This window comes from Corvus cornix, chromosome 3 (assembly GCF_000738735.6).
Source record: "Corvus cornix cornix isolate S_Up_H32 chromosome 3, ASM73873v5, whole genome shotgun sequence".
Taxonomy (NCBI): domain Eukaryota; kingdom Metazoa; phylum Chordata; class Aves; order Passeriformes; family Corvidae; genus Corvus; species Corvus cornix.
In genome coordinates, this window is record NC_047056.1 from 5,575,032 (window position 1) to 5,587,655 (window position 12,624).

Consider the following 12,624-nt stretch of genomic DNA (forward strand, 5'->3'; position numbering starts at 1 on the left):
AGAAATACATCTTACCCAGCCAAGCAATTCTTCTCCCCTAAGCTCTTAACCCCATAAAAAGAGCAGGGATATGGCAATAAGTCATAGGATATTCACAGCCACATTATGTAAGTACAACTGAACTGGTGATCCTTTTCACTAACGGTTGGAGAGGAAGATGAAGTATTGCTGGAATAATTAAAAAGACAGGTTTGAATTCCCTAAATAATGCAGACGAATGCCCTGTCCAGCTATTCGTCTTGGTGGCAGCAGCCTTTTAAGGTCTTGAGCAGTTGCACAGGGAGGATGGCTGAATGATGCTGGGTGGAGCAGGCCTGTGCCAACCCAAGCACCATGTGCTCCTATGCAGCCCCTGGCCTTGTTCCAAAATGCTGTTTAAGGGCCACTACTCTGGTACCAGAACAGTTACTCTCATAACTACACCTCAATTCTCCTCTAAACTTAAGATGCCTTTGCTTTCCTTGTCAGTCAAAATCCGAGCACAAAAGCATCCATTATGAATTTATAGCAAGTGTAGACAACTGCCTTTCACTGAGGGCTATACGTGTATCATCAGCCCATACCGGTATTTTACATGCCCACCATCCACTGAAATGGCTCTTCCCTGTGGTCCTATAATCCACATTGCTTTTTAGTCCTCTTCAAGGAATTTGGGAGTGCAAATTCAGTAAAAAGTGCCATGGTACAGCCCCATGGCCTGTGTCTCTATTAGCAAGGGTGACAGTAATCTCTATTTCTGTGCCGCTTAGTCCTCCCTCCTGCACTCCCCTTTCCTGGGCTCCAGTGGTGTCTCCCACAGAGATATCTGCCCTTTTGGGAAGTGTACCATGGAATTAAAGCCTGAAGGCATGACCTTCGCTGTACCGAAATCAGTCACCAGATGACAGAAAAAGAGAATAGATAAATTTCATGAAGGGGGTTTTAAAGTTATTGTATATTTTTGAGGTATGATTTCTGGTATGCCTGGTATTGCTACTGCCAACATTCTTATTGTTGAATGATCAAAAGATACACAAAGATCTATAAGTGGGGATATTTACACAGGCTTATCCTCACACACCTGTGATTCTCCCCCTTCAACTCCTATTTCTGAAGGCAGCAATGGGCCCCAACCCTGCAAGGCAGAACACAAGATGCTCGGCAGTTTCCACCTTCCCAGGACGCTGGTTGCAGGATATGGCTGCTCCAACTCCACGGATAACTCTGGGACCATGCAGGAGCTTCAGTCCTGTGATGTGTCCTGAGCATGGTCCTGTCCTGCCTGAAATGATGGCAGTGTGGAACTTTATCAAGCTCAAATCCCTGTTGCCACCTGCCAGAGCCTGCAGGTCCCGGCAGCAGGATAGAGGAGCCCTGCTGTGTCTTATCTGTGGGTGCTGAGCAGATACTGGTTCAGGGACTTCTTGGCCTCTGTGATAAAGTTATAGGGATCCATGAACAAATTCATTTGCTCCTTTTTCTCCCCAGTATTACACTTCTGTGTCACACTGCCCTGCAAATCTGCTTCCAAAAGGCTGCCTTCTTTCTTCAAAGATAATTTCCAGTGCTAAGCAAGATCTCTCAGAGCCCTTGACTTTGCAACTGGCAAAGTTTACAACATGTTTACAATACCCTGCATAATTTGGATATGAGATAATGTGTAGTATAGTTCTTCAGTGGTGCACAGTGGGAAAAGAACAAGTGCAAAAAAAAAGGTAATGCAAAGCCAAGAAAAACAGATGGTAGCGAGCTCTCCAAGGGGCAAGAATGAATAAATAACTGCAGATTTTTTTTTTTCTGAGGAAAAATGTATTGTCAAATCAATAACAGTTTTTAGGAAATGCAAACTAGATCAAATGTGCATTTTTTCAGTATTAAACAATGGCACTTCATCAGGACTGATGGTCTGCACTGCACGTGTTTGCCTACATGAATCAGAGACAAGTAAAAATAGCATTGCTCCAAAAAGTTCTTATTTGACCTCAAGGTTACATTTCATACTTCCTGGGAAGTTCTGCTATAGGTAACAAGCCAAAAGTTCAGGTGGAAATCAGAGTGCCCCAGCACTTACTGTGCCCTTTAGCAGCATTGCATCTTTGATAATCTTAGTCAGGGCTGCAATTCTTAGAGAGCAGAACCTCTTGACAATTTTGGGAACTTTCCTGTGCCTGCTGTTAGGGCCACAGAAAACTATACTTGTTTAATACATCTGTGCACACTTCCAGAATGATTAACTGATAACTTTTTTTTCTTTTTGACCACGTCAGGTCAAGCTAGAGGGGGAAAAAGAGATACTTAAAAAAGGCCAAGTATACAAATACTCTCATTCTTCTCCAGCAAAAGATTTTTTCGCCTCTCTTAAGTTGCCCAGATGAAGCTAAGCAGCATATGGGATGCATGAAAGTTGCTCTCTGCAAATCTGTCAATCCGTTTTAGCCACGCTGTGCCTCAATCCCAACTCTGCTCGGAGCACGGTGTCCCTGCGCAGGCGCTGCCAACTGGCCCACACTCAGCTCTTCACCAAGAGACAAACCCGCTCCTGCCACAGGATCCACGGGCCCAAAGAGCAGAAGCTGGAAGGCACCAAATCTCTCGTGCTCTCTCTCTAGCCATGGTGCAAAAATAATCTTTGTAGCATCTCCAGTGCTCGCTGGGCTACAGTGATGTGGTGGGCTGGGGAGAAGAAGGAATCCCAGCCTGGAAGGAGCTCTGACAGTGGGCAAAAACCTCTTGACAAGTAGCTGTGGAAGAGGCTTGTTTGCTCAAGTTTCCAGGCTGAGTGCTCTGGGCTTGGGGTCTAGCACAGACCAAGCCCTGCAATCGTGGAGGTCTCCTGCTCAAGCTCCCTGAGGAGTTACATCTGGGAAGAGGCAGCCACAGCCCCAAAGCAGAGAATGAGCAATGACCAGAGCTGAGCTCCCAGAGCACCACCACACAACAGCGCTTTGTTTTGTTCTAGAAGTTTTGTTCTAGAAGTTTTGTTCTAGAAGATCTGGACTCACAGGGTTGGCTGATGGTAAAAATTAACTGCCCTTCCCCAGCATGTCAATAAATCAAAGTGATGGGGTACTTCTGGGAAGCCAGAAGCCAGCAGAAGTGATCGGAAGAGTCCCCTCTTCATCTGACTGTTTTTTGGGAGGCGGCGAATGCTCCGTTATCATGCCCACAACACCTGTGATAATATTTTCATTCAAGCTCCATTTTCTGTTCTGCCCATGCAAATATGAAGAGCAAAGTCACTGCTACTGCCTTAGTTTTTTTCTCTTTCTGCTGGGAGCAGAACCTGAGCTCGTTAAAGCCATGTACTCCTAAGTTCTGGAAGCAATCACTTCTGCTATGCAAAGGGAACCCTGTCTCTAAAAATCAGTCTTTCTTGAAAAGCAATAAGCCCACAGATGTACCTCCCAGCTGCTAAAAGCCCTTGCTCCCCACTCTGTAGGTGCCAAGCCCTCCTCTCTCTAAAAGCAACTCCAAAAGAAAACCAGGCCCCAGGGATGTCCAGGGAGCACCTCAGAATTTACAGAGGTGCAGTTGGGTCCATGTGCCTGTGGGAGCTGCTGTGAAGTCGGTCAGATGTGGCTCCTTCTGAAACAGGACATGTTCCAAAGGGACACGAGCTCTCGGAAGATGCAATCACTGAGAACACCTCCAGCTCCATCCCCAAGCTGCAAACTAAAGTACTTGCTTTTGTTAGAACATACGGCAAAACCCTGCATCCTACACGTGTTTTAATGCCAAGAGTGACTCTTAGTTTGGCATCCTACATGGCAAAGAAGCCAGCAGGAGTTTTGTCCAACAGAGAAGAGGGATGAAAGCAGGCAGTTTATCCCACTGCCATTTCAGTTGGTCTTCATTTCCTGGTCTGCATCACATCCCTGGGTCAGTCCACCTCTGTCCATTCTTGACTGTTGTTGGTCCCTTCACCTGAGAGAATGTGTTTCTGTACCTGACCCTTATATTGCAGGCTGCAAAAGACTCCATTGGAAGTACTTTGTAACCCAAAGCATTTTTCTATCACAAACAATCCTTTGCAGCAAATTCTAGGTAGGTTGGTATTGTAGAGTAATGTAATTCCAATCACCTGGTAGAATACTTTTCTATTGCTCCTTTACAAGTATCAGTACCCAGCCTATATTCCCTCTCATACTTAAGCCTCCAAAATTACTCTGATCAAAGCAACCTGCATTTATAAACTGATGTGCTCCTGCATTCAAGAGATTTGCCAAGTGCTAAATATAAGGTTTCTCACTATAGTCAAAATCAAATTCGAATTCCAGCTGCCTCTCTGCTAATATGCAGCAAAGGTTTAGCAGTACAAAGCCGTGTTTTAGAATCAGACACCAAAGATGACTAAATAAAACTGAAAGGGGAATCAGTACAAGCCTGGAATTAGCTTGCTGAAGATACCAGAGTTCATTTCCTCCCCCTGACAGAAGGAGCCACCTTGTGACCTTTAGTGATCAGAGCAAATAGGATCATGGCTTTGCCAAGTCTGCCCCCCTCCATCCCCAGCAGTGCCCTGACTGAAAAATCAGCTTCAACCTCCACTGGCCAGGGCAGGAGGACTGCAGGAAGCTCAAACCAGTGCAGCAGGTTCAGATACTGCCCTCACTCCCATGGGCTGTGATCCATCTCCTCCCTCTCAGTGGATGCTCTCCAGCAGTCCAAGCACACATTGAGATCTGAAGAACAACTCCTGGGTTTACCTTGTGGTCTCTGTTCAAAACAAAGGACTCTTCTTTGTTTGATTTGACCAAGATGGTAAAGCCAGGAAGGTGCCCGAAGTTGGCAGGGTGAGTTGATGAGATGTTGAGTGCAGGCAGGAGCAGGAAGGCATCCCAGGGGTGGGCAGGCAGTTACTTCCTTGGCTTTGCTAACCTGGCTCTTTCAAAACAGCATTAAAATTGCCAATGAAAAAAAAGAATTCCTCACTTTGGCTATAGCAATAAAGTTGAAGGGATTTAAAGCGTATGGCAGCAATAAAAAGTTGTTCATCTTCTCTCTCCCACCCATCCCCATTAGCTGTAACTCTGGGGCATTATCTCTCTGAGCACCCTGGATGCTACAATTATGCTGATGGCTACATGAGAGAGATGGAAAACAACCTGCTGAAAACAAAGACTTCTCTTGACTATTACATACACACGGGTTTGCCAAGACACCTTGTTCTCTCCCTGCAGCCCTTCTGTTAGTACCATTCTGGGTCTCCTCTGAGCACAGATGGGACAATACCACCAGGTTGTTTGCTGTTCTTGCCTTGCTAATGTCAGTGACCTGATTTACAAATCAGACTCAGACCACTGCTCCTGTTTGGTGCATGGCACAAGCTGGTGCTGGTCCTCAGAGACTTGCACACAGTCAATTTTCAACAACAGAAAGGATTTTCACCCTTTAAGAGGCGAGGGCTAGCACAGCTCCTTGGCAACGTATAAATTGAAAGGATAAATTGTAGGAGCGGGTATTCCAGAGCAGTGGCACAGTCTCTAGTAAAAACCCCTGCTATCCAAATTCAATTAGACATAGCCCAGGAGGGAAAGAAAAAAGGCAGAAAACCCCACAGTTGTGCAGGTCTGTCAACATGGAGTATGTGGCACCTCTCCCAGCAGCATCAAGTATGGGAGTGGGTAACTTGCTGATGGAGCTTCCTCTGCCAGACAGCACCTGGGTGTTCCTCTGCTGTGCTCCAGGGGTAGATGTGCCCTGTTTTGGGCAGAGCAGACTCTCCCAAGACTGGGCATTGATGGTACAAGAACAAAAATCCCCCTCTCCACCAGTGTGGCTGAGCAGGAGAGGAGAGAACACCAATCCTCAATTCAGCAAAGGGAGATGATCATATTATACTTGAAAGCCACAGTGGCTGATGGGCTGCACTTGCAGGGCTGGGATAGAGCAGCACCAGCCCTGTCAGAGGGCAGGGAGGGGATCCAGTATTGTCCAAAGCGAACTTTTAAAGAATGCAGGCAAGAAGGCAACGTGCAGCAGGACCTGAAGCTCCAGTTGCCCTGCCCGAGGTGGGTTGCCTGGCTCTTGCCCAACTGCTCCACCCAGCTCAGCTGAGCCTGGACATTGCCACAGAGCACAGGCCATGCTCTGGGCACCATCAAGCGTATCACCATCCTTCCTCTTGACTACAGAGGATGCAAAAAAGGATGCGAGGTTTGCTGCCAGAAAATCCTGTCTGAATAAATAATGCTGTTTTAAATTTGAAATGGTGAAGCTTGGGGAGCTGATCCTCACTGTGTTTGAGGCAACTGCCTCCTGCCAGATAAACGCACACACCACCGAGTTCATGAGCTGCTGCAGCAGTACCTAAGGCCGGTTGGAAAAGCCAATATGGTCTATTTCTCCTGCAAGATCTCCCAGGGGAAATATGCCTTAGCCAAGCTAAATACTTCACTTGCGCTATATCTGTGTGTCAATTGCATGTTTTAAGGTTTTGTTTCGAATGAGAAAGAAGTCAGACCTTGCTGAAAAGACTGGGTTTGGCATTCTCAGAGAAAAGCAGTGCATGGTCCTGCTCCCTGACATCTGAGCCACAATAAGTAACAAATGAGGGCCACACTGCCACAAACTCTCTTTTCCAGGCTTCCCACACAAACAAGGCACTAATTATGGGTTTTCTTGCATGGCTGGAGGCCAACACGCCTCCAGGCAGCATGGGGACAGCCCTACACCAGCTAGTTTCTGTTGACTGACAAGCATCTCCTCCTTTTCTTCTTCTGGCTAAAGGCTGACTCAGTTTGTGATGGCAGAAGCCTTGCAAGAGCAATATTAAAGGTGCTTGTAAAAACAAAAAAACAAACACACCACACCTCTGCCATCATTTGTCACCTGCCCCAGACATGTTTCACACACTTCTCACTTGCAGGAAATCATCCATGACTTGAGGAAATGCTCTTTTTGAGGTCTTCATCTCTGTGAATTTTGTGTTTTTAAGTGAACCTGTCTAAGACACAGGCCTGGGAAAAGGAGCTGCAAACAAGGGTGAGGACCAACCCTGGGGTTGGCAGTGCCACGCTGCCCTCTCCTGCCAGGCTCCCCAATAGGTGCTAATCCACTGTCTGTGATTACTCTCTCTAGGATCTTTAAATCCTGGCTTTGGGGATTAAGGAGTCCCCCCCTTCCCTAATGAGGGAATTCTCCCTTAATCCATTCCTGCTGGCACAACACCACCAGGGACAAACCCAGCATTTTCTGGGAAGTATGGTTCTGACTCTTTGTATTTCGAGCCCTTTAAGGACTACCACACCACACCTGTGCTTGAGAGTTCTTCAGCATCACATCTGACTCTGGTTACAGATCACACCTCATTACCAAAAACCCTTCCGCTCTGCCCCTTATGGCGTTGTGGTGGTGTTATGTGGGGTCTCCCACCACGGTACAAGCACTGTAAGCCCTTCTCAGCTTCACTGCCCCGGGTGCTCTGGAGACAACCTCTCCACAAAGGATGGAGCCTTTTGGGTTTGTTATCACTGCTCAGCACTCAGTGGTTGAAGCAAATAGAAACAAGAACTGAGGAAAAGTGCCAAAACACAGTCAATCTTTAACCAGCTCAAGGAAAATATGGTCTCACTTGTCCTTATTCAGCGTTCACCTCTCGGCGGCTTTCACCACTTTTAAGCCACTTTTCAAGGCTGCCAAAGCCTGCACAAAGCAAGCAGGTTTGTTTTATTGTTGTCTTCCCCCCAGTCCTCCAGTGCCCAGCTGCTTTTCCACCCATGCTTGCAAGAACCCCCTTCTTTCTGGGAATGCTTTTGCCAGGTGACCTGTGGACACCGACACCAGCCACACTGAGCCCATCCCACAGCAAGGAGCACGTCCCACTTCCCGCTTTGCCTCATCCACAGGGCTGTGCTCACCCATCCCAGCTTTTCACTCTATTTTTTTTGTTGGCAGGGCTGGCTGAAAGTCTGCCTCCCACCCTGTACTATCCCTGTGCCAGCCCTGGTTTATGGGACAGCTGATGGGGGAAAGGATAATGGACATTGTAATGCTCTGTCACCCTCAACCTGAAAATTCAACCGCCAGCTCCCAAAGTAACCTGGCTCCAAGAAAGTCAGATTTTGTATGTAAAAACCTTAAAAAAAAAATCAAGATCTATATAAGCTGTTTACAACCTACATAAGACTAATTTACCCAGGGAAAAAAAAATGTGACTCTTCATAGATCTAAAAAGAAACAACCTGTCTGCCAACATCAGCTATTAAAAGCATCCTGAAATATAGCCTGTTTCCATCGTTCTGGGGTCTGACTCGGGAGGGCTGGAGCACGACACGGCGCTTTTGCCGTCTCAGGAGCTCCCTCCAGCGTGGCGAGCGGCAGCTCCGGCTCGGCCCGCGCTCCCGGACACTCACACCCACAGCGGCTCTGGCCGCTGCCCTTCTCGGCCCGCTGGTGCTGCAGATCCAGCACGCAGAGGAGGGGTCGGCGCACACCCGGGCCCCTCGACCGTCTTTGATTTAAGCCCCTCATTAGCAGCGGCGAGCCCAGCCCTGGGGCAGAGCACCCTCCATCTCGCTGATTTATACCCTCTTCATCTGCTGCAGCAAGGATGATTTTTCTTTTTAATCCGTTTTCGCTCTGGTGTGCTCCAGCTTAGCGCGAGCTTTGCTGGGGGAAGGGAGGCTGGATGTGATTTGTGCCAGGGCCGGGAACAAAGAGGCAGAAAGCAATCGCCTTCCACTGCTCGAAGCCCGAGCAGGGAAGGGTCCGCGGCACCAGCCAGCTTCCCCCCCGCCCATTTATTTTCCCAAGGCTTTGCCCAGCTCTGTTAACGCGTGGCACTAATAAGCTTTGGGAGGCAGCAGCATTGCTTTAAGCTTTGAATTGCTGTTCACAAAAAGAAATGTTCATCCCGACAGGCTCATTGTCATGGCAACGGGAGATTCCCCTCCCCCCCAACACCCCCCTATAAGGGTGCCGCTGCCGGAGAGGCGATGCGCGCCTGGCTTGTCCCGAGGGATTTAGCCCTGCTGAGGGCAGGTATGATGGGAGCCGCGGTGGGAGGTGGATGGAAGCAACAGGAGAGGCACATTCCCCAAGGAGCATCTCTAGAGCAGGACATCTCCAGCGTACCACAGACCCAAACGAAAGATGGGGACGGGTGAAGTTTAGCTGGCTCTGACATAAGTACATAGCAAAGGGGGGATGATGGAATTAGGACCTTGGGATAATCCTAAATAATACCTGCTCCCTTTAATGAGTTACTTGGATCGATAATACTCTTCTGTGAATGACATTTCCATGTAGCCCCTGCTGCCCAGGCGTGGTGACGCTGCACCACTTGCACACTCTGGCACAGGGTGAACCCTGTGCTAAGAGATCTTAGCAGAGCCATAAAATTAACACATTTGCTCTTCCAGTCAACAGTGGAGAACCAACGCAGAGCTGGTTTGGTTACTTGGCTTGCACAGAAAGCTCTGGAGCCCTGATTGGTTGCAGACTGCAAAAGCACAATTTTACAAAGGTAAACTTTCAGAGAGTTCAAACATTTTTGGCTAAGAGGGTGTTTGCTAGGACATGTTTTACACCTGCTGTGATCACAACAAGCAAGCAAACATGACCGTCACCTCCTACAGCAAGTGCTTCTCCCCTGTGCCACATGCCAAGGCATTCATCAGAGCAAGCTGGACCCCAAGAGTCATGAGGTGAGAGTGGGAAAAGCATTACAAAGGAGTTTGAGCACTGTGGCTCTCACCATGAAGGCCACCTGCTGCCCCCAGGTAATGCTCAAAGAACCCCAGAGTGACTCTTTTAAGGATGTTGGTGGTATCACTTATTGGCATTTCAGTTCCTGGAGGACTGATCTCTCCAGAGCACAGGCTGACAAGGGTACAGTTTTGCTGGTGGCATGTAGGTGTCCTCGAGAAACTCACACAGAAGAAAACCTTCATGTAGAGAATGCACAGACAGCAATCCCTGCTCTTGGGAGCTTCCAGCTCAAAACCTCGATCCTTTTCATGAGGAAGCCAGACAAGGACCTAGAAGTAAGTTGGGAACAAATGCTACAGCAATGTTCTTCCTGGAAAACACACAAATACACCTGGCAATGCTAAGCACTGAATGGAATCAGTCACAATTTAAAGTCTAACATCGTCGACTCTAAATGAGCTCCATGGAGAACACAGAGCAAGAAGAATCTACTTTCCCAAGATGGGAATGACACTCAGTTTTTCCTGGCCACCAGCCTTCAGCTGGAGCAGGAACCCACATTCCCAGCACTGCCTAGGCCTGGCAGTCAGCCAAGGTGAGAGCCAAGGTGACAAATTCTGAGTGAATTAGAGAAAAGCCATTTTTTGCTATAGATGCTGCTTTGATTTTGGATGGCAGAAGCTCACCTGACCCAATATAGACCCAAGAGGTCCTTTCCTTTTGGAAAACCACTCAGAATGAACATGTACTTTTCTTTAGTGGACTGGCTGCTGTCATCTGCTCGTCATTGTGGAAATCTTTGCAATGCCACCTCTAGGCTAATAGTGGGAAAGCAAGAGCCGCGTGTTCTACTGTTGGCTTTTTTTTTTTCTGTCACAACATGTATCATCAAACGAGTGCTGAAATGCTGCCCATTTCACACAGAATTACTGCCTGTAGTAAGATTTCGTTAATTGCAAACGAGAGCAGGACTTGGCCCACACAGTGGAAGTAATAGATGGTCCCTACAATTAAACATTAAGTGTACATCCATTGATTTACCTGCAGTACTTCAAAATAATTAGGCTGGCACAATACATCTTAGTCTCTGTGAATTTAATATCCCAGAAATCATTTAAAGTCTTTCTGATTCTACCTGCTTTGTGAAATGCTGTATTTCTCCTGTGACTCAGTGCTAAAGCAAGGGCAATTTAGTAAAATCCAATGAGGCATGCATTGCATGCTAAAATACATTTTCTTTTTCTGTTTCCCAGGTGAAGAGTTTTCTTTTTCCATATGGTTCATTAGATTTACCTTCCTAAAGAATTTGAATTTTTATTCATCCTTTGGAAAGTCCTTAAGATGGTGTAAACAAGAAAGGAAACTTTCAGGAAGACAGGAGAGAAAGTTCTCAAGAACATTTAAAGCACCCCAGAAAGTCAACATCAATTTCCTTGGTCTCCATTCCCAGGCTATTAACTACAGTGCCACTGTGAATGATTAACCTTTTCTGAATGTATCTGACTTCTGCCTGTATAAAACCAGCCTTTAAGAATCCTGCCTCAAGGAGGGAAAAATAAAGGGGCATCTGATATGCCTTCAGGTCTGGAGCTTGGTGAAGTACAAGGGACTTGCAGCAGATACAGCATCTCCTTACTTTGCTGGTTTAGCTTTGAATGAACAAGTAAATCTGAAGCTGGAAAAACAAGACACTTATTGCCAGTAACTGAAATGAGGGACAAGGCAGAGAGCTGCTGGTTATAAAAGCAGAAGAACACGGAGGCCATAAACCACTTCAATTTGCTGGCTTCGGGTAACATCAACTTGCTAACACAGCAATGAATACAAAACATGTTTGATAAGCCTGGGTTTTGCTTATGTATCCAACACACTTGATAGTATTTCATTCAACTGAAGTCCACTTCTTTGCACGTTTAATTGCATTCTAGTTTCTACCCAAGAGCTGTTGACTCAAGTTGCTAGGAAAACAAAGTAAAAACAGAACACACGACCCAAGGAAATGCTAAAGTTAGAGCATTAGACACTGAAAAGCCAACATAAATACCATATATACTCAGCTCCAATTGCTTACCTGTATGTGAGGTACCCTTATATTTGGTGGAGAGGTTATATTTAATTACAGATGGACACATTTGAAAGGTTAGCAAATAAAAACCAGCTTTTTTGTTAGATGAATACCAAACTCAGCCAAAGAATCTTGGTTTAATATCACCAACAACTGAGTAACACCTCCCTCGCACCCCCTAAAATCCACTTTCTTACAAATGCAGCGCTGAAACTGAGCCTCTTGCATCCAGGTCATTTTGCAAAGCTCACTGAGGCTGCTGGAGAGCCGTGTTCAAAAATTACCAAATCCTTGCACAGGGGAATATGCTGAGCCCTTTGCCCAGCTTACATCCTAGGCAAAGGGCTGGGAAATACAAAGCAGTGATTTTGCCTGGCTTTCAGTCAGACATTATATGGAAATTTTGGATCATGCCTAAACAATCTTTAGGGAACATAAGAAGTGCTAAAAGAGCCAGGAGAGCCTGGTCACTACTGTAACTCTGCTCACATGTAGCCAATACTAAGACTGGCCTTAACAAGTGTCTACTCGTGCAATGGCTGCTCTGTGAGCGACTGTAATGATCTGCTGTCACTGGTGCTCAGCACCAGCTGAGGCAAACAGCAAAGGCACAAGTTAACAGCTCAGGACTGAGCAAAACAAGGACTTTGAGTTGTGTGTCCAGGAGAGCATCCAAGAGTTAACTGGGGACAGCCTCTGAGTTTGCCTTTCAGTTTGGTGATTGAGGCCATGAAGGACTGAGATGCACTGGCTTGTGGAGAAGCTGACACCTCTGTGGGCATGGACACAGCCCGGCCAGGGCCATACCATGTGCTAAAGAACAGCCTTGATGCCAGCTGGGGTAAAAAGGAAGGTGGAGGAAGGACTTGGGTTCTTCTGTCTCTCTCAATGCCCTGATGTCCCTCCCTGCCCTGACACAGCTGCTGCAT